Source organism: Cupressus sempervirens, chromosome 7, assembly GCF_028749045.1.
Source record: "Cupressus sempervirens isolate cs-2001-9-10 chromosome 7, ASM2874904v1, whole genome shotgun sequence".
Taxonomy (NCBI): Eukaryota; Viridiplantae; Streptophyta; class Pinopsida; order Cupressales; family Cupressaceae; genus Cupressus; species Cupressus sempervirens.
Genome location: NC_143124.1, coordinates 340,051,006 through 340,076,693, shown reverse-complemented (window position 1 = coordinate 340,076,693; position 25,688 = coordinate 340,051,006).

Here is a 25,688-nt window from a genome sequence, read left to right as displayed (position 1 = left end):
ATAATTTTAGAGGCTTCCTCCACATGTTCCCTATAACTTCTCTTAGCTTGGTGATAAATCAATTGGATAAATTGATCCACCCTTGGAAGATGGAATACCTTCTCTATATTGTTGGGTTATTGATCTAAGATGATCTCTCCAGTTCTACTCTTAACAACCCTTTCTTTGGGAACATATCTCTCTACTAGTGCCATGACCAATTCTGAGGATTGTACTAATATTGGATGAGACATTGCATTAACAAGTCCTAATCAGATCAAGGTAGGTACCATGGGAGATCTTTCTATTAGTTTCTTACATAGTATCAAGATTGCACCCAAATCTATGTGACCTAACTCGGTGTCCTGGATCTTTGAGTAATCATCCTAAAATCTTGATTTTATCAACACACCTTGGAACTTGAATACCACCAACTTTGGAACCACTTTCTCAACAAGGGAGGATGATGAAAATGCCATTGAATCTATAGAAAAAACATGTACATTAGTTTGGAATTGAAGAAAAAATGATAGAGTCAAACACTACAATAGACTTGAACAAGAAAAAAACTAGAAACTCGACTGTTTGAAAACATAAAAAACCTAACTTAAACCCTAAAATGCAAAATAAAAAAATTGGTGCACTTGAGAGGTGCGGTTGATGCTCCTTTTTTATAAGAAACTTCTATTATATGTTGCACATTAGCACACCTCATGGGGTACACTGATATGTAACTCATGTTTAGACTTAGGTGTGAAGGGTTTAAAGTATCTAAGGTGTGCATTAGTGCACCTGGTTAGGTGTGCTGATGTGCACCTTAATTAGGCATTTGTTTGTTTATTATTTTAATTTTTTTTGTGTTTTGTGTTGAGAAGACTAAGGTGCATATTAGTGCACCTCAATTAGATGTTTGTTTACATTTTTTTTGTTATGATTTAATGTGTATGTGGAGGAGATGAATGTAGCAGAACACACCAATTTGAGTGTAGAGCTACACTATGGAAACTAGAGTGAAAATAATGTAAAGGAAATGGGAAATGAAGGGAGGGGAGTGTACTAGTTCAAGTATAGAGCTACATGATGAATGTAGTCTCCAAACTTAGAAAAGATAAAAACAAGTGGAGAAATGGAGGGGGTGGAAGAATTATATATAGCCACACATCTTCAGTTCTATTCAGGTGTGCAACTATGAATTACCAAAAATGGAAATGCCTTGCATTAAGCATTTTGGTACACTAGTGCACTTGGGGAGGTGCACAAGTGCACTAGTTTCTTTGCAAAATGACTTCTCTCTCCAAAATTTTGATTTTTGACAACTAGGTTGCTGAGTCAAGACCTGTTCCTGACCCAAAAACAATAGATAAAACTCTAAAAAAAGAATTAAACCCTAGACCAGGGGTTTAAAAAGCCAAAAATAAAGTAGGGGATGTTGGCATTATGTCAAGTTTGTTATTAGTGGCAACAATTATTTAGATTTTGTATGGTTACCAAGCTCTTTGATCAGTGTCTAGTGTTTGCTATGTAATTAAATGGTTACCAAGTTTCATAGTGTCTATCGAGTCATTAGTTCTTGTGAAGAAAAGTTAGTGTTAACCAAGTGATGAGATGATTAGTGTTTACCAAGTGCAGGCATGGTAAATGTGGAATTTAGTTTCTACCGAGTAACATAGTATCAACTAAGTCACCAATGTATACCAAGTTCAAAACTATGCTAAAGTGATTAGTATACATCAAGCCTCTACTTCTACTAAGTGGATGATGATTTTGAGTAATGATAGTGGACACGGTGTATCAGAAATCCATCAAGTTAGTTTTTAGAACTTGAGTATCTACATTTGGGCCAACTTTGTAATATTGGTGTTAACTTGTGTACTGGCCTGCCTTGCAATTATGTGAATTGGGTTGGTATATATGTACTGTATTGTATCATACCCAATTGTAATGTTTTGATAAGAGAGAATGTGAATGAAATGATAAGCACGTGAATGTGAATCAACAAAAGAGAAAAGTGTATTGGAAGGCCATATCAGGAGCAACAAAGTTACATCTATCACAAAGGGGTGATCAATATTTCAAGGATCTTAATTAGCAATTCAGTTGTAAGTAAGAGATTTGTTGTTTTATCCTAACAGGTGAATCAAATTCAAATCTTTTAATAGGGTAGACTTAATAGTCTTTTCTTAAATCTCTTTATCGAGTGCATACTTCATTGTATGTTCATAACACCTCTAAAAAGGTGGACCTAACAGTCCTAATTGCTCCTAATAGGGAAAATTATCAAAAGTGATCATTGTAAGCCTTAATAGGCCAACTTTATACTATAGTATTAAAGTTTGTGGGTATCATCCCCACCCCAATTTTTTTTTGGTCTAAAAGCTATCATTTGGTTGATTGATGAAGAGGATTTGATAATAAGAGATAACAATAGTACTAGAGAAAGGTTGAGTTATTTGGTATGTAAAAGAAGCACTAAGACCAAGTAAGACATTGCTACTATAGTGTATTGTTTATCTACTTAAAGTATTAAATGAAAGATTATTCATGATGTAGGAGCATCTTGGGTGTAAGAGAAATCTTGCATCACCCAAAAATATTTTTATTTTCAGACTTTTCTATTTTAGTAAGGACTAGTAGGTAGGGGGTTTCTATTTCTAGGAACTCACTATTTTTAGTAAGTTTTCCATATGAATTAAGAATATTCTCATTTTCTACATAAAGGTTTGTTTTAGAATTACAAGCGTACCATAAAAATTTCATTCCTCTAGCTTAAGTATTAAAGAAGTTATTGAAGATTTTTAGTGGAAAATTTAGGAGAAAAATCTTCAAGCACACCATTAGAGGCCTTGGAATGACCAAAGGTGGTCCAAAAACTTGTCAAAAGGGCACTTGCTTTCATTTGAGCTTGTAGATCAGGAGCTAGCATTTCTAAAAAGTGGTTATAGTAGCCAATCAGAGCAACGGTTTGACAGTTATGGCCTTCTAAAGTTGGGCTTCTTTAAATTTCTAAAATAATTTATCAAAGATGTATTTAGCCAACTCTATATGTATTGTTAGGGTCTATCAACCCTAGGTATTAAGTTTGAGCATCTAGAAGCTTCCTGGGTGGCATAAAATTACATATTTAAGAAAGGCCCAAACATTGTCTAGGTTAACTCTGGGTGGTAGTTTGCAACTTAGTCTTGTAGATTACTAAAATGAAGGCACCCATGTGGGTTAGCATATTGTACTTATGAATTCTATAATTTTGCATTTGCAGTGATAATAAGAAGTCCATATTTTGTTCTCACATTTGCAGTTGTTTCTTTGTTTCTATTATGAGTTTATGGTATTAAGAGGAGCACCCTTCATCAAGTGGTATCAGAGCTAGAGTTCTTGAGTGTGTAAATAGATTTTTGACTATGAGGCCATTCACTCTAGGATTGTGGTTTGGGCTGAGCATGTAGATAGATCACCAATTGTGAGGTATTTTGCACTAGGGGTTTAGTGGAAGTGTAAAAATGCCTCCAAGAAGAGAGCATGGTGGAAAAGTTGTAGGTGTTACACCAAAGGGTTTTAGAGCCCTCCAAAAACAAATGCAAGAATTGGAAGAAAAAATGAGCAAAGAAATAAATCTTCCCATAAGAGATGAAAGTAAGGATCAGGATGAAGTAGAAGAGAATGCCAAAGTAGAGGCAATTTTAAACCCAAAGGAAGAGAGGCTTTTTAAGGCCATCTCCAAGATTGAAAAAAAGACCCAAGTTTGAAGTTTCCACAATTTTTGGAAATATTAACCTAGATGAGTTAATTGATTGGATCAATGAATTGGAGGAGTACTTTGAGTATGAAGATATTGAAGATCCTGATAGGGTCAAGTTTGCAAAGGCAAAATTGAAGGGACATGCAAAGATCTGGTGGTAGGAGGGAACAATTGGAGAGAAATAAAAAGGGAAAGGATAAAATCACCAAATGGAATTAGATGATAGCTAAAATAAAGCAACAATTCATTCCTATGAATTATGAGCTTCATCTATTGAAGAAAATGCAAGTGCTAAATCAAGCAAGAAAATTTGTTCAAGAGTACACCAAAGAGTTCTACCAAGTTGTCATTAGAACCAACCATGCAAAAGCTAATAAGGAGAAAGTGTTCCATTATCTTAATGGGTTAAGGCAAAGTCTTGTTTGAATGAACAATATTAAGGAGGCATACTAGTTTGCCTAAGAGTTGAGGAAAAACTAAGCAAGAAGTTTGATGACAAGAATAATGAAAGAGGTTGTGGTGGAAGATTTGGTAGATGATCTTATGGAGGCCATAATGATGAGTAGACAAGGATGATGCTAGAAATAGTAGTTCAAACAAGTGGAGAAATAATTCCAATCATTTCCATGAATAGAATAATAGAGTTCAGAGAGGAAAAGGAAAAGGACAAAGATCTGAAAGAGGAGGCTTTCATGGGAAATTTTTTCGCTGTGGAGAAGAAGGGAATAGAGCATTTGAATGTTCCTAGTTCCAAGGAAAGGTAGATCGAAAAATAGAAGTCTAGGCCAGAGTTACACATGTTGATGAAGATGCCAAATCCTCACATTCTAAAGATGCCTAAAGAGGAGAAGTCCTAGTTAACCAAATAGTCATGTTGAGTGGTGAGAATGAACCTAATCAAAGGAGTTTGTTTCACACAAGTTGCATATGTGAAGATAATTGTTATGATGTGATCATTGATAATTAAAGTATCGATAATTTGGCATTAGAAAAGATGATCACAAAGTTGAAGCTGAAGAGACAAAAACACCCACATCCATACCATATTGCTCAGGTGCAAGATGACCATAAGGTCATGGTCAATGAGTAGTGCCTAGTGAAGTTTAAGATTTGAAGATACTAGGATGAGGTACTATGTGATATCACACCTATGTACATATGTCATATGTTGTTGTGTAGGATGTGGTAGTTTGATAGGCATGTTGTACAAGATGGGTGAGAAAATACCTATAGTTTGACGAAGGATGGAGTGAAACATAAGTTAAAGTCATTGAAGGAGAAACAAGAAAAGGTATGTAGTGCTACTAGAATATTTTTTATTGATGGAAAAGAGTTTCTCAAAGGTATTAAGCATAAGCTAATGTATTTTTCTATAATTCCAAAAGATAGTAAAGAAGAAGTAGAGGTGGTACTTGCTGAAGTTGCAGATATGTTGGAAGATTTTTTTGATATCCTATTCAATAATGTAATAGATGGATTTCCCCAGATGAGGAAGATCAGTCACTAGATGGATTTGGTTCTAGGAGCCAGTTTATCAAATAAGGTAGTGCACAGAATGACACCAATAGAAAGTGAAGAGTTGAATAGACAAGTTCATGAGTTGTTGTATAAGGGGTTGATTTGAGAGAGTTTGAGTCCATGTGCTGTACCAACTATATTAGCACCAAACAAGAATGAAGAATGGAGGATGTGCATAGATTCCTATGCTATCAACAAGATCACAATCAAGTAAAAATTTCCATTGCCAAATATGGATGATATTATGGACTATTTGAGTGGAATTCAGTATTTCACAAAGATAGATCTAAAGAGTGGGCACCATTAGATTTGTATCAAAGAAGGTGATGAGTGGAAGAGTACTTTCAAGACAAGGGAAGGACTGTATGAGTGGTTAGTTATGCCCTTTGGGCTAACCAATGCATCGAGAACTTTCATGTGGCTTATAAGGTACCGAAGGAGTTTCTAGGTAAGTTTATCATTGTTTATGTAGATGATATTTTGATCATTAATAAGACATTGGAGGAGCATTTGATTCATATTTGCAAGGTGTTTAATAAGTTAAGGGAAGAAAAGTTGTTCATAAACTTGAAGAGGTGCAAATTACTGTAATGAAGGCACCCATGTGAGATAGCTTATTGTACTTATGAATTCTATAATTTTGCATTTGCAATGATAATAAGAAGTCCATATTTTGTACTCACATTTACTATTATTTCTTTGTTTCTTTTATGAATTTAGGGTATTAAGGGGAGCACCCTTCATCAAGTGGGGATTTGTAGTCTTAATAGAAGGTATAAAAATGAACCTAGAGAAAGTGAAGGTTATTCTTGAATGAATTTCTCCAAAGAGTGCAACAAACGTAAGATCCTTTCATGGACTAGCTAGTTTTTACAAAAAGTTCATAAGAGGTTTTAGCAGTATTTTTGGACTCCTGACTGAAACAATGAGAGAGGATAGGAAATAATTTAAGTAGACTTTAGGAGTAGAAAGGAGTTTTAATCTATTGAAATAGAAAGTTATTGAGTAGTCTATTTTAGTACTTCTTGATTTTTAAAAGGTGTTTCAAGTAGACTATGATGCTAGTGGTACTAGAATAGGAGCTATTTTGAGCCAAGAAGGTAGACCTGTTGATTATTTTAGTGAGAAGTTGAATGATGTAAAAAGAAAACATTTTATGCTATAGTTAAAGAATTGAAGAAGAGGAGAAACTATATTCTTCCTAAGGAGTTTGTTTTTTATATTGATCATCAAGATTTGTAATATTTGAATAGTTAAGGAAAATTAAGCCAAAGTCATTTGAAGTGGTTTGTGTTTATGTAGAGTTATAAATTTATTTTGAAACATAGGAATAAGAAGTTTAAAAAACTTATAAATGCTCTTAGTAGAAGACAACTTTTACCAACAAAAATGTAGATAGAGGTGGTTGGGTTCAAGGAACTTAGTACTTTATATCCAGATGATCCTGATTTTGGTGAAGTGTGGAAGGCTTGTACAAAATCTATTACACTTGACGTAATGAACTGGTTGGATTTTATGATCTAGGATAGTATGTTGTTCAAAGGAAGCCATTTGTGCTTTCCAAGAAGTTCAATGAGGGAGAATCTCATCAAGGAGAAGTATAGTGGAGGGTTGGCTGGACACTTTGGCAAAGATAAAACCATTGCTTTGGTTGTTGGGAATTATTATTGGCCATAGTTGCAGAAAGATGTGAAGAAGTTTGTACAAAGTTACAAATTATGTTAGATGGCGAAAGGAGTGAAGAAAAATATAGGGTTGTATCAACCATTACCTATACAAGAGAAGCCATGAGAGGATGTCAGCATGGATTTTATTCTTGGATTAACTAGAACTGAGAAGAGGAAAGATTCTATTTTTGTGGTGGTTGACATGTTTTCAAAGATGGCACATTTTATTAACTTCAAGAAGACTAGTAATGCTATTCATGTGATAGAGTTGTTTTTCAAAGAAGTGGTGAGACTACATGGTCTGCCAAAGAGTATATTTTCCAATCAAGATACCAAATTTTTTAGGTATTTCTAGTGTACATTGTAGAAGAAATTAAAGGCCGAGTTGAAGTTCAATTCATCACATCATCCATAGATTGATCGAAAGACAAAAATTATGAATTGCAGCTTGGAAGACTTACTAAGATTCTTGGCTAGAGATAAATTAAAAGGATGGGATCTAATTTTACCACAAGCAAAATTTTCATATAGTAATTTCATCAATAGTAGTACTAGTAAATCACCATTCCAAATTATATGTGGGTGTAGTCCCAGAAATGCTTTTGAATTGTGGTTGTTGGGTAAAGGAGAGATAAGTAGTGTTGAAGTAGAAGAATTTGTTGAATATTTGAAGAACATCCATTAGGAGATGAGGAAGCACATCATAAAGATGAATGCATAGTACAAGGATAAGGAAAATGTGAAAAAGAGGTATAAGGAATTTCATATTGGAGATGAAGTCATAGTTCATTTGAGAAAGGATCATCTTCTAGTGGGTACATATAATAAGGAAAAGATGAAGAAGTTTGGACCATGCAAGATAGTGTAAAGGCATGATTTTGGAAATGCTTATGAAGTGGAGTTGCCTGTTGAATTGAATATTTCACTAGTATTTAATATTTCATATTTGACAAAGTATTGTGGAGGTGATGGAGATGAAGTTGTAGAAGCACAGTGGAGTATTTCAATAGCTAGTTTGACTACAAAGGAGATTGAGGAGATACTAGACAATCATGTTGACAAAAGTACAAGGAATAAAACTTATGAATAATACCTAGTCAAATGGAAAGGGAGGCCAGTAGAGGATTCATCATGGATAGCAAGGGAGGAGGTTAACTATCTTGGTTTTGCTCTGAACACCTGAGACATGCCAGAGTCACTTCTCAAATCACCCCTAATATTTGATGTAGGAGAATCTTTGGTGTAATAGCAATCTTGTGTCCAAAAATATTTTTATTTTTAGTCTTTTCTATTTTAATAAGGACTAGTAGATGGGGGGTTTCTACTTCTAGGAACTTGCTATTTTTATTAAGTTTGTCATACAAGCTTGAATTGTTCTCATTTTCTACATGAAGGTTCATTTTAGAATTATAAGCCTACCATAAAAATCTCATTTCACTAGCTTAAGTATCAAAGAAGTTATTATAGATTTTTAGTGAAAAATTTAGGAGAAAAATATTTAGGCTCATTATTGGAGGCCTTAGAGTGCCCATATGAGGTCTGAAAACTCAATGAAAGGGCACTTGTACAATTTTGAGCGTGTAGATCAATAGCTGAAATTTCAAAAAAGTGGTTATTATAGCTAATTGGAGTAGTGGTTGAAGAGTTATCACCTTTTGAAGTTGGGCTACCCAAAATTGCTAAAATAATTTGTCAAAGATGTATTTAGCTAACTCTACATGTATTGTTAGGGTCTGTCAGCAATAGGTATTAAGTTTGAGTATCTATAACCTTCCTGAGCAACATAAAATTTCCTATTTAAGAAATACTTAATCATTGTATAGGATAGCTCTGGGTGGTAGTTCATAGCTTACTCTTGCAGATTACTATAATGAAGGTGCCCATGTGGGTTAGCATATTGTACTTATGAATTATGTAATTTCAAATTTGTAGCAATAATAAGAAGTCCATATTTTGTTCTCATATTTGTTGTTGTTTCTTTGTTTCTATTATGAGAGTTTATGGTATTAAGTAGAGCACCCTTCATCAACTCAAGTTAAGACTGGAAGAAGATTAAGTAAGAAAAGTGTCTACCAAACTTTGTTAAGTAGTCAGTGTAAGCCAAGTAGAAATCAATTGAAGCCAAGTGAAAAATAAGAGGTGCCAAGAAAAGATGTAAAATAGTGCAAGCCGAGTGATTGTTATTATATGCCAAGAAAAGTTTAGTTGGTACCACACATCAATAACTTTAGTGTTTTCCAAGTGAACTTGTGATGGCCAAGTAACAAAACAACATAGATGCTGAGTGACAACAAATAGTGTTAAATTGAATATTTGACAAATCTAAGCTAACTATTTTGTCTTCTTGAATTGTGTGAAGCATGCGGAAGATAACTATGATGAGATGGTGGCATAGAATTCAAGGTAAAACATTTTGATGTGAATTCAAGGAAGATTGTAGAAGAAGTTTCTAGAGGAACCAAATGGAAAAGTGGGTGAATCATTGTATCCTACCTAATCCAACCTAACCTTAAAATGGATGATTATGGTTGAGTGGAAAAAGATCTAAATTATTTATTTATAGAGATAGCTGGTTAGAAGAAAAGGTTGTTATGTGTGAGAATTTAAGGAAGACAAGGAGCCTAGGGTATTGCTTCATTTAGTTTCCAAATAGAGGTGACTATAGTTGGCATGGAAAGAAAGAAGGCTTAAGTATATGAATTCTTGAAGGGTGAACAAGCTATTAGAGATGAAGAGCATGAATGCTACAAAGAATGGAGGACTAAAACAAAGATCTATAATCTACAAGTGAGTTGTAGTTTGTTATCAAACCAATCCTTACTATTACTTTCTAATTATTGCTCTAGCATAAATCCTTTGGATTAAGGTTGACCTAACAATCATTTTTAAATCCTTTAACTGGGTGACATTCTAATGGAATGGTCCATGTCCTCTAACAAGGCTCACTCTTAATAGGATGATTGGAATCCTTTAACCATGTCACATTTAACATTTGTAACATTTAACAGGATTGGCCTTTCATAGGGAATCACTTCAAAAGAGTGAGAATTAGTAGCATGTTACTCGTAGCTTTTCCCAAATTGGGTTTCCACATAAAATCCTTGTGTAAAATTTTGTGAATGTTCTTATGTTGTTTCATGTTTACATTTCCACAAAGTTGTTTTGACCTAGGACAATAACCTATAAAGTTTAAGTATTGCATGATCTAATGGATGCATACATATTAAGGTTTTATAGATATGGGTCTACTAAGCATTGAAAAGTTTTATTCATACATATGGACCTTGGTTAACTTTTTCACCCCCCTCTCCATTATTCTAAAGAATTCCAATAATTGGTATCGAAGCCATAATGCTTAAGAGGACTAGTTTGAATGTACTAGAAGAAAAAGATCAAGATGTCCAAAAGAGAGGTACCCAAGCTTAACAATGAGAACTTCCTTGCATGGCAAAGTCTGATGAAGCTATGCCTAGGATCTAAAAAAGAAGAAAGAACATAATTAGGCTATGTTAGAGATTGCACCTACCCTAAGCTACACTAAGTTTGATGGCATCAAGGAATGTGATAAAATTAAGAAGATGTGGGATGCTATAGAAAGGATCTATGGAGGAGGCAAAAATGTGCTAAGAGCCAAATCTGAAAGTCTAAGAGGTAAGTTTGATGATATGAGAATGCAAGAAGGTGAGAATATAGTTCAATATTGTGTCAGATTAAAAGTAGTAGTTAATGCTATTAGAGGAGAAACTGGTAAGATGAAGATGAGACTATGATCAACAAAGTACTGAGAACCCTGCTACCCATCTATGCTATTAGAGTCTCTACCATACAAGAACTAAGGTGCATACCTGGTAATGATCTAACTCTTGAAGCATTGAAAGGTAGAATCACTACCTTTAAACTCTCTAATTTTGTTAATTTTAAATGTAAGAATGTTGAATCCGCTTTCAAAGCTAAATTGTCATTAAAAGAACCTAAAGAGAAGATAAAAAGGATCAAATATATTTCTAGTGATAGTGATACTATTGAAATTAGATTGAAGAAGACTATTAAATAGGGAGATTGTTGAGAACAAATTAATACAAGTATGATCAATATGCTTCAATCATTGTTTTCTCATTGATGTCAAACTTGCTATTTGCTAGAAAGACAACTGCTAATATGATTTAAGTATTATCACTTATTTGATTAATGAAGAGGATTTAATGAAAAGATGTAACAGTATCACCTAAAGGAAAGGTTGAGTTATGCTTTTCTAAAGGAGTACAAGAATTAGTTAAGATAGTGATAACATGATGCATTAATAATCTACTTAAGGTTATAAAGGTTGGTTACACTAAGAAAGTTTAGAAGAACAAGTTACAAAAAGTTTGTCTACCAAGCTTGATCGAGTGGATAGTAGGCACCAAGAAAAGTCAGTGCAATCCAAGCACAAAATTAGTTAGAGATGAGTAAAATTTTATTCTAGTATATTCCAAGAAAAATAGTGGATGTCGAGTAAAGTCTAGTTGATGTCAAGCACTAGTAAACTTTAGTTTATCCTGAGTGATTTTATAGAGGATTCTGAGAAACACAATATCTGTCGAGCATCAAAAGATAGATAATGCCAAGTAGCTGCATTATTTGAAAGATTGTAATTCAATGGATTTGAGCTAACAAGTTTGTTTTCTTGGAATGTGTGAACTAGGTGGAAGATAAGGTTGATGAGCTGGTGGCACAAAATTCAAGGTAAATTGTTTTTAGGTGAACTCAAAGAGGATTCAAGGAGAATTTTTTAGAATAGATATGAAATGAGGGGTAGATTCATTGTATCCTACCTAACTCATGCTAACCTTAAACTAGATGATGGAGAATAAGTGGCGAAAGATTTTAATTTCCTATTTATAGGAATGGATAGTTAGAAGCAAAGTGTGTCATGTGCAAGAACCTAAGGAAAACAAGGAGTCAAGGGATTTTCTTCATCAAATGACCTAAGAGAAGAGTCTATATTGGCATGTTAAGCAAGAAGGCTTAAGGATATGAATGCTTGAAAGGTGAACAAGCAATTAGAGATTAAGTGTATGAAGTCCAAGTAGAATGGAGGACTCAAATAGAGATATGTAATTTGCAAATAGAGTTGTAAGTTGTTATTAGATCAAGCCTTAGTATTACTCTCTAATAATTGTATCAATCTAGGGTAAATCCTTTGGATTAAGGTTGACCTAACAATCATTTATAAATCCTTTAACTAGGTGATATTCCAAGTGAATGGTCTAAAGTCCTTTAACAAGGCTCACTCCTAACAAGGTGATTAAAATCCTTTGACATGGTCACATTTAACAATGTGTATTGTAACCTTTAATAGGGTTGGCCTTTCATAGGGCATCAATTCAAAAGATTGAAAAAAATTAGCATGTTTTTAGTCATTTTTCCCAAATTTTGTTTTCATATAAATCATTGTGCCAAGTGTGTTGATGGATCTGTTGTGTTTCATGTTTACATTTCTACAAGTTGATTTAACTGTAACCTACAAGTTTTAAGTGATTGCACAATCTTATGGATGCATGCATGAAGATAAATGTTTATGGGTTCACTAAGCTATAAAAAGTTTTATTTATACATCTAAACCTTAAATAAATTGTTCAACATCCCTCTCAATTATTCTAAAAGAATTTAAATAATTGGTATTAGAGAAATCTACTTAAGAGGACTAGTTTGAAGGTACAAGAAGCACAAAGATCAAGATGTCAAAAAGAGAAGTACCAAAGCTAAACAGAGATAACTTTCCTACATGGAAAAGTTTGATGAAGCTATACCTTGGAGGACTTGGAGATCATGCACAATTTACCATTTTCACTGAGCATGTTGATCCTACTAGAGCACCAACAACTAAGGATATGAAAAATAAAAAAGAACATAACTAGGCAATGTTGGAGATTGCCTCTGCCCTAAGTTATTCCCAATTTGATGATACCAAAGGTATTGATAGTGTAAATAAAATGTGGGATGCCTTAACTGCCATCTATGCAAGAGAGACTAATGTTCTTAGAGCTAAAGCTAAAAGTCTCAAAGTTAAGTTTGATGATATGAAAATGGAAGAAGGTGAAATATTTCTCAATATGTTGCAAGGATAAAAGAAGTTGTTAATGCAATAAGAGGAGCTAAAGGTAAAATAGGTGATGATATTGTGCTAATAAAATTCTTGAGAGCACTACTGCCTCTATATACTATTAGAGTTTCTGTAATTCAAGAGCTAAGATGCATACTAGGAAATAATCTATCACTTGAAGGTCTAGTAGGTAGAGTCATTGCTTTTGAGATTTCTAGCTTTGATAATTGTAAACCTAAGAATATTGTAACTACTTTTGAAGCTAAGGTGTCATTAAAGGAACCTAATGAGAAGAAAAAGAAGAAAAAGATAAAGTATGTGTCTAGTGATAGCGATACAGATGAGGAGGATGTAGAACAACTTGAAGCACTATTGGCAAGAAGATTCCACAATGGTAAAGGCAAGTTCAAAGGTAAACTACCTATCATTTGTTTCAATTGTAATGAGGTTGGTCATATTGTTGCTAGATGTCCAAAGAAGAATAAATATATAGGTGGCGACAAGTACAAAAGTAGGAGAGATGAAGACAATAAGGACTACAATGACAAAGGAAAAAAGTCATGCTACATTGCTGAATAGGAAACAAAAGATGAATTTGATGAACATGATAATAAAGTGGTGTATGTTGCAATGAAGGATGAATTTGATGAAGATGAGGCAATTGCACTTGTGACTTGTGTAAACAAAAATGACAGATTGATCATTGATAATGGGTGTCCACATCACATGACTGGAGACAAAAGTGAGCTCATTACCTTGAATTGTTATGATGGAAATAGTGTAAGATTTGGTAATGATGCACCATGTTTGATAAAAGGAAAAGGTTCTATCAAGCTCATAGATAAGATTCTATGTAACAATTCTTACTATGTTGAAGAACTTAACTATAATCTCTTGTGTGTATCACAAATAAATAATTTGGGATGCAAGGTTGAGTTTGAAAACAAGGCTGCTAAGATATATGAAACAAATGGAAGACTAGTTGGAAAGCATGATCAAACTAGGAGCAATCTATTCTATCTTGATATAGAGGATGCTACTTGTCTAGTTGTAAAATTTGATGATGTATGGCTATGGCACAAGAGGTTATGTCATGTTAATTTTGATAACTTGGTTAGTATTATTAACATTAGAAAAGCTAGAGGTTTTCCTAAGTTAAAGAAGCCTAATAATATAATATACAAACAATGTCAGTTAGGAAAAACAACAAAGTCAAGTTTTAAGAGTAAAACTCATACATGTAAAAGTGTACTAGAGATTTTTCATATTGACTTGTGTGGACCAATTGAAGTGAAAAGATACAAAGGTGATAAGTACATTATGTTGTTTGTCGATGATTATTCTAGAATGATGATAGTTTTGCTTCTAAAACATAAATCTAATGCTTTCCAAATGTTTAAGTGGTACTTAGCAAGAGTTGAGAAGGAAATAGGTAAAAGTCTAAAGTGTTTAAGATTTGATAGAGAAGGAGAATTCACATCAAGTGAGTTTGAGATGTTCTGTAATGACAAAGGAATAGAAAGATAGACATCCACCCCTAGAACCTCTCCAAAAAATGGAATTGCTGAAAGAAGGAATAGATCTATAATGGACTGTGCTAGAACACTAATGATGGAGAAAAATGTTTCTTTGAAATACTAGAGAGAAGCTATAAGTACAATTGTCTATACCTTGACCAGTGTACAAGTTAAGAAAGGTACTCATTCAACACCTTTTTAATTATGGTATGGATACTCACCCAATGTAAAATACTATAAGGTATTTGGAAGAAAGTGTTACATTATTAAAGACCTCAAGAATGGTAAACAAGATGCAAAAAATAAAAAATATATATTCCTAGGATATTCCACAAGAAGTAAGTCTTATAAGTGTTTAAATACTAACACCAAGAAAGTTGTGAAAAGTGCAAATGTGAACTTTGATGAATATACACAAGTATATGAGGCTGAACCTATGAAATAATTAGAAGAATAAAAATTATTTGTATACTCTTATGAAGGTATTCTTGCTAAAGAAGATGATACAAATAAAGCTACAAACTTACAAGTTTTAGTGATTGCCAAGTCACAGACTATGAATGTTGAGTTGCATTTAGGAGTCGAGTTACTCTTGTATGCCAAGTTACAAAATGAAGTTGAAGCACATTCAGATTATGAGATTAGTAGAGATGATGTGTTACCTCACAAAGGTGTACAAAATGATTCTAAAACTAAAAGATCAAATGAAGAAATAAGAGCTGAACCAAGATTGTCCAAATATGTCAAAAGACATCATCCTACTACACAAATTATTGGAGATAGAGAGGTTAGACCAATGAAAAGAAATAGATTGAGAAATGATACATTTTTGCTAAGGATGAAAGAACCTAAATTAGTGAGAGATGCATTAGAAGATGTGAGATGGAGTAAATCCATGGAAGGAGAGATTGAACAAATTGAGAAAAACAAAACATGGACTCTAGTTCCTAGACCAGAAGACATAAATGTGATTGAAATCAAGTGGGTACTCAGAAACAAACTAGATGGTGAAGTCACAAGGAACCAGGAAATATTAGTTTGTAAAGGATATGCACAAGAGGAAGGAATTAACTATGGAGAGACATTTTCCCTTGCTGCTAGATTGGAAGGAGTAAAAACATTACTTTCTTATTCGACATACAAAGATTTAAAAGTTCATCAAATGGCTATTAAATCTACATTTTTGAATGGCATATTAGAGGAAGAATTTTACATAGAACAACCAAAACATTTTGTTTATTTTAACAATAAGAACATGGTATGTAGATTACACAAAGCTCTATATGGTTTGAAACAAGCACCAAGATCATGGTATGGGAGACTTCATAAGTATCTCGTGAAGATTGGATTTGAAAGGAATGATGATAACAACAATTTGTACATAAAGATAGAAAAAGACAAAGTTATCTTGTTATCTAAAATTTTTGTTGATGATATGATATTTGGAGGACAAGATGCTTTATGTAAGGCTTTTGCAAATGAAATGAAGCAAGAATTTGAAATGTCTATGTTTGAAGAAATTAATTTTTTTGTGGGTTTACAAGTATATTAGATGAAATATGGTATATACATCACTCATTCAAACTATGTCAAAGAAATACTAAAGACATTTGGATTGGAGGATTCCAAACTAGTAAGTACACCTATGGTGATAGGACACAAGTTGTCAAAGAATGATGATTTAGCTGAGGTGAACCAAACATTGTACAAGTTTATAATTGATAAATTACAATATGTAGTACATAATAGACCTGACATTACATTATCTGTAGGGATAGTTGAAAGATTCTCTGCTAATCCCAGGGATAATATTTTGATGGTTGTAAAGATAATAATGTTATCTAAAAGGAACATAGTAGTATGGTCTATACTATAAGAAAAATGAAAAATTTGAACTAAGAGCCACAATAATGTTGATTGGGCTGAAAACATTGATGACAGAAAGAACATGATTGGCAGAGCAATTTTCTTAGATAAGAGGCTAGTTACATGGACTAGTAAGAAACAAAACTACACTTTACAATCTAATACTGAAGTTAAATATGTTGCTACTACTATAAATTATACAAACCTTGTATGGGTCAAAAAACTACTCAAAATAATGAAGGAAGAGATAATAGAACTGGTAACATTTTATTGTGATAATATAAGCGCTATCAATATATTAAAGAATCCTTTGGCGTACACAAAGACTAAGCATATTGCAATCAAGTATCATTACTTGAGAAAATTAGTTCAAGATAAAGAGGCAAAGATGGAATATGTTAACACAAAGGAACAAATTGCTGATATCTTCAAAAGCATTACCGAAGGATACTCATGAGAATCTAAGAGGTAAGCTTGGGGTGATACCCCTATCAAAGGCTATCTAATTAACAAAAGGAGTGCCCTACATCAAACAATCTGCTTTATTATACTACAAATTGATGTAGAGGATCTTACTTTAGGAGCTACCTAAAGTAACCAAAGTGTTGAAACTTGAAAATCAATCACAAGTAAGGTGACAGAGGGAGAAACTGAAGAAATTTAAGAACTTCATATCTACATGTTAAAATTACAAGTGTTTGGCATTGTTGTCAAAGAGGGAGATAGTTACTAGTCAAGGGAAATACAAGAAAGAGGGAGATAGTTAATGATCAAGGGGATGATCAAGGAAGTAATTGCTAAAAGAGATAGTTGTTGATCAAGAGAACAAAGAAGGAAAAATCCTAACATATGCCTAGTAAGAGGGATATATAGTAAAAGGGAGATATGACAAGAAGAAATTCAGAGGGAGTTGTAAGAAAAAAATTTGTAACCTACTCAACAAATGGAAGTTGTTGATAATGGGAGATGTTTCAGTACAAGGAATTATTTTCTTTTTGGTATTGTCTTACTATTTTAATATAGTCAATTTTCTTGATTAGTTTGGTTTGCCATCAATGACAAAGAGGGAGATTGTTGAGAACAAATTGATATAGGTAAGATCAATATGCTTCAATCATTGTTTTGTCACTGATGTCAAACCTACTATTTGCTAGTAAGACAACTACTTATATGATTTAAGTGCTATCACTTATTTTATTGATGAAGAGGATTTAGTCAAAAGATGTAACAATAATGCCTAGAGGAAAGGCTGAGCTATGTTTTTGTAAAGGAGTACAAGGATCAGTTAAGACAATGATAACATGATGCATTGATAATCTACTTACAGTTACAAAGGTTGGTTACACTAAGAAAGTTAAGAAGAAAAAGTTACAAAAAATTTGTCTACCAAGCTTGATCGAGTGGATAGTAGGTGTCGAGCAAAGTTAGTACAAGCCAAGTAGAAAATCAGTTGGAGTCAAGAAATTTTTTATTCTAGTACATTCAAAGAAAAAAATGGATGCCGAGTAAAGTATAATTGATGCCAAGCACCAGTAAACATTAGTTCATGCTGAGTGATTTTATAGAGGATACCAAGCAATGTAGCATGTGTTGTGCATCATAAGCTAGATAATGCCAATTGGCTTCATTATTTAAATGATCATGAACTTGATGGATCTAAGACAACAAGTTTGTCTTCTTGACATGTATGAACTAGGTGGAAAATAAGGTTGATGAGCTTGTGGCACAAAATTCAAGGTACGCTATTTTAAGGCAAATTCAAAGAGGATTAAAGGAGAAGTTTCTAGAAGAGATATGAAAGGAGGGGTAGATTCATTATATCCTACCTAATCCATCCTAACCCTAAATTGGACAATGGAGAATGAGTGGCAAAAGATATTAATTTCCTATTTATAGGAATGGCTAGTTAGAAGCAAATTGTGTCATGTGCGAGAACCTAAGGAAAACAAGGAGTCAAGGATTTTACTTCATCAAATAACCTAAGCGAAGAGTCTACATTGGCATGTTAAGCAAGAAGGCTTAAGGATATTAATTTTTGAAGGGTGAATAAGCTATCATGGTTGAAGTGTATGAAGGGCAAGCATAATGAAGGACTGAAACAAAGATCTATAATCTACAAATGGTGTTGTAAGTTGTTATTAGATCAAGCCTTACTGTTACTATCTAATAATTGTATTAGTCTAGGGTAAATCCTTTGGATTAAGGTTGACCTAATAGTTATTTGTAAATCCTTTACCGAATGACATTCCAAGTGAATGGTCTAAACTCCTCTAACAAGACCCACTCCTAACAAGGTGATTAAAATCCTTATAACCTTCAATAGGGTTGTCCTTTCACAGGACATCACTTTAGAAGAGTGAAAAAGAGTAGAATGTTACTAGTGGTTTTTCCCAAATTGGGTTTCTACATAAATCATTGTGTCAAGTGTGTTGATGAATCTATTGTGTTTCATGTTTATATTTCTGCAAGTTGATTTGACAACAACCTAAAATTTTTAGGTGATTGCATAATCTTATCTATGAATTCATGAAGATAAATGTTTATGGGTTCACTAAGCTGTGCAAAGTTTTATCTATACATCTGGACTTTAAATAACTGATTCATCCACCTTGTTAGTTATAGATAATGTGTAGTTGAGTCTTCAAGACTTTGCCTACAACTATCTATAAAGAAGATATGTAATCATACAGTAAAGACTTGATTGCAAGTGTAGAAGAGATACAATATATAACTGGGTTCTAGAGCTATATTACAAGTTGTAAGTTCAATACATGTTCATATGTAGTCAAGTCTCAAATACTTAACAATGATTGTGTTAAGAAGGTGATATGGAATTGGGTCTTCAAGACTAGATTTTAGGGAAGTAACACATAACCCAATGACATATGAAGATGCTTAAAGAGCTTGTAGTCAATTCCTAGAGACTTGATTACAATACATGCCTATCAACATAGAAGGATGACTTATTGGTTGGGTCTTAAGGCCTGGCAATCACTTAGGCATGAGAAATATCGCAATGAAGTTTGTGATACCCAATTGCATTTTTTTAATGCATGTTTATGAATTGTAATTGATGTCAAGGACCTTGACTACATATGAAAACTAAGACAAACTATTCACATGTTGAGATTCAAATATCGACCTATACACTAGTAACTATGAGGATAATGCAAGGGCATTCAAAGACATAAAAAGAGGGCCTAAGAGACATGAGCCACAATGCAAATGGGTTTTTGTGTAGATTTGTACTTAATTCTTACCAAGCAAAAATCAATAGCAACATATTGAAAGGTTATGTTAACCAAAAATAATATTGATGATGACCTTCAATCTAACTTTGAACCCTTTTAAAGAAAGTCACATCTCAATATACTTCATTATTTAAGATGAAACAATATGTGCATTGTTCAATTCACTTGCTTCATATGTTCTTTACTCTTTTCTATCCCCACCTATATAATTCAAACTTCTACTACATGTAAAATACTTTCTAGTCTCCCATTATGTTTGGTATCATAAAAGGTGTTAAAATATTGAAACTGCATTAATTATTCTTCATAAATACTTTATCTATTTGTTCACTAGACTCATTTAGAAGGAAAAATCCACCATTTCTTCTTAGGTGTTTCCCCTCCATATTAGGACTCAACTTGGATTTCAGCAGTTGAGGTTTCCCATTTGGGATTTCCTCTACCATTCATAAAGTGACAAGGTCACTTTTCAAGCTACCCTAGGTGTCTGATGCAGGAGCATCCAGAGGTATAAGGGCAATCCTGTGTCACCCAAAAAAAATGTACTTAGACTTAGTTTCTATTTCATGTGTTTTCATTTTTGGATACCCATTTGGGTCAAATAAAGCTTCCAACTCTCACAGTTCCACTATCAGTGTGTTTGGAAATCCCAAAAAAATAGGAGCATGTAATTGGGCCATCATTTTGGTGACCTAGAAGGTGTGAATTGGCCAGATGAATGTAATTGTGATTTAGAGCATTCTAGAAAAAGAATCAGGTCAAAAGGCTCCAAGGTTTGAAAGTTATTGTAGTTTTTTGGGTTTTGGAGACCTCCTAAGAATGCTTCAAAGTTAGGTTAGGGGCATTAAATGACCTCAAAAAGGGTTGAAAAATGGGGGACAAGTAAAGCTTGTCCATAGGGCTATAGAGCACTCTGAGAGCTTTCCAGAAATGTAAACGGTTCGTCAATCAGAGCTACGGTTCAAAAGTTATGCCTCCCGGAAGTTCGGTTACCGTTTCTGGATTCTTCTAGATTTGTGCCGAATTCTAGCATAGCTTCCAGAACCTTCTATTTGGTTGGTGGGTGCCTACTAGCAATTTATAGAATTTACTCCTAGTCCTTAACCCTCTGGGGTCTATTTAAGGAGATTTTTGGCATTGTAAAAGGCAGTTCAGAGTGGAGTTTGAGAGGAGGTACTAAAAGGAGAAATTATCTCCAGATTTATGCTATTGTAAGCCCTTAGGGCATGTTTTGAATTTTATTTTCTCTGTACTATTTGTACTAGCTTATTTTCTTAGTTAATATAATTTCCCTTTTCTGTTGTGTCCATTCTGTTCTTCTGTTGTGTCTCCATCAAGTGCTATCAGAGCTGGTTTTCCTGAGTGTGTAGACAGAGCACTGACTATGAGGGAGTTAGCATTAGGACTGTGTGGTTGTGGGTTTGAGTTAGAAGATGCCTCCATGAAGAGAGCGTGGCAGAAGGGCTAGAGCTATTAATCCTGAGGAGGTTAGAGCCCTCCAAAGGTAGGTACAAGCATTGCAAGAGGAGCTCCGTAGAGGAGCAAATGTTGCCATAGGTGACGACAGTGAGGATGACAATGAAGAAGAAGTAATAGAACTAGAAGGGAAATTTGACATGGAAGTTCTGAATCATGTAGAGGAAAGGCTTTTTAGGGCCATCACTAAGTTTGGGAAAAGACCCACAATTAAAGTGGGTGTATTTTTAGGAAATCTGAAACCAGATGAGTTGATCGATTGGATCAATGAACTAGAAGAATACTTTGACTATGAGGATATCAGGGATGCAGATAGGGTTAAGTTTGCAAAGGCCAAACTAAAAGGCCATTCCAAAATTTTGTGGCAAGAGGTTCAATTGGAAAGGAACAGAAGAGGAAAGGAGAAGATCACAAGATGGGATCGCATGGTGGACAAATTGAAGAAGCAGTTCATTCCTGTGGACTATGAGCTTGATTTGTTTAAGAAGATGCATGGGTTAAAGCAAGTAGGAAGATTAGTCCAAGAATATACAGAGGAATTTTATCGACTCTTGATTAGAGTGGGGCATGTAGAAGCAAATAAGGAGAAGGTTGCTCGTTATATCAGTGGGTTGCGACCTAGCATCCAGGAGGAATTACGTCTGGTAAGAATGACTAGCGTTGAAGAGGCATACCAGTTTGCCCTACAAGTTGAAGATAAGTTGAATAAAAGGGTTGAAGGAAGACAAAGAGGGCATGGTCAAGGAGGAAGGGGAAGCGGTAGATCATCTGGAGGCCGCAATGAAACCCAAAAGAAAAATGAAGATGTGGGTACTAGCAGGAACCAGAGGAATGAGGGTTTCAATTGCTCCCATGATCAAGACTTTGGAAATCAAAGAGGAAGAGGTAGAGGATGTGGACAAGGAAGAGGAGGCTTCTGTGGTACCCATTTCTATTGCAATGAAGAAGGTCATCGTGCCTTTGAATGCCCTCAACGGCAAGGAAGGATAGATAGGAGAGTTAAGGGCCAAGCTAGGGTTGTTCATGTGGATGAGGATGCACAATCATCACATTCAGAGGATGCAGAAATAGGAGAGACCTTGGTAAATGAAAGAGTCCTACTAAGTGGTGAGATTGAACCAGGACAATGGAGGAGTTTTTTCTATACCAGATGCAAGTGTGAGGATAAATGTTGTGACGTGATCATTGATGGTGGTAGCATTGATAACTTGGTATCAGAAGAGATGGTCTCTAAGCTAAAGATGAAGAGGGAGAAACATCCCCAACCCTATTGGATTGCTTGGGTAAAAGATGATCATAAGGTCCTGGCAAGTGAACAATGTTTAGTGAAATTCAAAATTGGGAGTTACCATGATGAAGTTCTCTATGATGTTATTTCGACGAATGTTTTCCATCTATTGTTGAGTAGACCATGGCAGTTTGATAGACATGCAGTACATGATGGACATGCAAACACATACTCTCTAACAAAGGATGGAGTTCACCACAAATTGAAGCCCATGAAAAAGGAAGGTGAAAAGGTATGTAGCAGTAGTAGGATTTGTCTTGTTGATGGAAGGAAGTTTTTAGATGGCATGAAACATTAGCATATGTGCTATGCTTTGATTCCTAGGAAAGATAAAGAAGGTAGTAGTGAAATACCACTTGAAGTTTCAGATTTACTAGGGGAGTTTGGAGATATTATCTTTGATAATGTTCCAGATGGATTGCCACTAGTAAGGCAAATCAGTCATCAGATAGATCTGATTCCAGGAGCTAGTTTGCCTAACAAGGATGCTCACAGGATGACTCCTACTAAAATAGAGGAGCTAAATAGACAGGTTCAGGAGTTGTTGAGGAAGGGCTTGATTCAAGAGAGCCTGAGTCCATGTGTAGTACCTAGAGCACTCGCACCAAAGAAGGATGGAGAGTGGAGGATGTGTACATATTCTTGAGCTATAAATAGGATAACCATCAAGTACTGCTTTCCCTTGACAAGGATGGATGATCTTATGGACTACTTGAGTGGAGCTCAGTACTTCACAAAGATAGATTTGAAGAGTGGTTATCACCAAATACGGATTCGAGAAGGAGATGAGCAGAAAATAGCCTTCAAGACCAAGGAGGGTCTTTATGAGTGTTTAGTCATGCCCTTTGGATTGACGAATGCCCCAAGAACCTTCATGCGGCTCATGAATGAGGTACTTAAGAAGTTCTTGGGAAAATTTGTTATTGTTTATTTGGATGATACTTTAATTTTTAGCAAGACTTTGGAAGAACATTTATTGCAATGCGTAGTGTCCTTGAAAGGCTAAGGGAAGAGAAACTGTTAATTAATCTGAAGAAGTGTATCTTTGCAAAAAGGGAGTTAGTCTATTTGGGGTTTGTTATATCACCTGAAGGTCTCAAAATGGATCCAGAGAAGGTAAAAGCCATCTTGGAATGGCCTACTCCAAGGTCTACTACTAAGGTAAGATCATTTCATGGTCTAGTTAGTTTTTACAGGAAGTTTATTAAGAATTTCAATGGCATATGTGCACCCCTAACTGATACAATAAGAGGGGATAGAAAAGAGTTCAAATGGATTGCAGCAGCTACAAGAAGTTTTGAATTGCTGAAGAAGAAGGTAACAGAACAGCCTATGTTGGCACTTCCAAATTTTAGAAAGGTTTTCCAAGTGGATTGTGATGCTAGTGGCAGTGCTATTGGGGTTGTATTAAGCCAAGAACGTAAGCCTATTGCATATTTTAGTGAAAAATTGAATTATGCAAAGAAGAAGTATTCTGTTTATGATCAAGAGTTCTATGCAATAGTTCAGGCCTTAAAGAAATGGAGGCATTATTTATTGCCAAAGGAATTTGTTTTGTATACTGATCATCAAGCATTACAGTACCTAAATAGCCAAGGTAAATTGAATCAAAGGCATATGAAGTGGGTAGAGTTATTGCAGAGTTATACATTTGTGTTGAAACATAGAAGTGGAAAATCTAACAGGGTTGCAGATGCACTAAGTAGGAGACAGTTGTTGCTTACAGTAATGCAGGTTGAAGTGGTTGGGTTTGATGAACTCAAGAATTTGTACCCTGAGGATCCTAATTTTGCTGAAGCATGGAAAGCTTGTAAAGAACCTGTTGCTGTAGATAGAACCAAGTGGTTAGACTATTTGATTCAGGATGGCATGTTGTTCAAGGGTAGTTAATTGTGCATTCCAGGAAGTTCCATGAGGGAAAATTTGATTAAGGAGAAACATAGTGGAGGGATGGCAGGACATTTTGGTCGAGATAACACCATTGCCATTCTTAGAGAACATTATTTTTGGCCTCAAATTTCACAGGATGTGAAGAAGTTTGTACAGAGTTGCTAGATTTGTCAAGTTGCCAAGGGGTTTAGTCACAATACTGGCCTATATCAGCCATTGCCTATTCCATCAAGGCCATGGGAGGACATAAGTATGGATTTTCTTCTTGGATTTCCAAGGACACAAATGGGTAATGACTCAGTATTCGTGGTGGTTGATAGGTTCTCCAAAATGGCACATTTCATTCCATGCCACAAAACTCATGATGCTGTCCATATTGCAGACTTGTTTTACAAAGAGGTGGTAAGACTACATGGTCTTCCAAGGAGCATAGTTTCTGACAAAGATACTAAATTTGTGGGGTATTTCTGGAGGACATTGTGGAAAAAGTTAAGAACCGACTTGAAATTCAGTTCCACGCATCACCCACAAACTGATGGCCAAACAGAAGTGGTAAATAGAAGTCTAGGCAATTTGCTGAGATGTTTAGTTGGGGATAAGCCCAAGGGATGGGATTTGATTCTACCATAGGCAGAGTTTTCTTATAATAACTCTATAAATAGGAGTACTGGAAAATCACCATTCCAAATTGTATATGGGAATAGCCCAAGGACTACACCAGAGCTAAGGAAGATAGAACAAGGGGAGAGGACAAGTGCTGAAGCTAAGGAATTTGCTAAACATATCAAGCGTCTACATGAGGAGGTTCAAGCACACATTACCAAGATGAATCAAGAGTATAAAGCTAGGGCTGATCAAAGGATAATACATAAGGAATTCCAAGTAGGAGATTTAGTCATGGTACACTTACGAAAAGAAAGATTTCTAGCCGGTACTTACAACAAGCTGAAAATGAAGAAATTTGGCCCCTACAAAATTTTGAAGAAACATGACTTAGGAAATGCATATGAAGTGGAGCTTCCATATGGTATTCAGATTTCTCCCATTTTCAACATTGTAGATTTAACAGAGTATCATGATGATGGTGCAGATGAGGAGCTGGTGTTAGAGCCATGTCTGATTCCTGCTTCTAAGAAGGAGGAGATAGAAGACATTCTAGATCATCGTGTGGGTAGGAGTACCAGAAATAGGCAGTATGAAGAGTATTTGGTGAAGTGGAAAGGACAGCCGATCGAGGACTCAACTTGGATTTCAGTAGCTGAGGTTTCCCATTTGGGATTTCCTCTACCATTCATAAAGTGACAAGGTCACTTTTCAATCTACCCTAGGTGTCTGATGCAGGAGCGTCTAGAGGTATAAGGGAAATCCTGTGTCACCAAAATAAAATGTACTTAGACTTAGCTTTTGTTTCATGT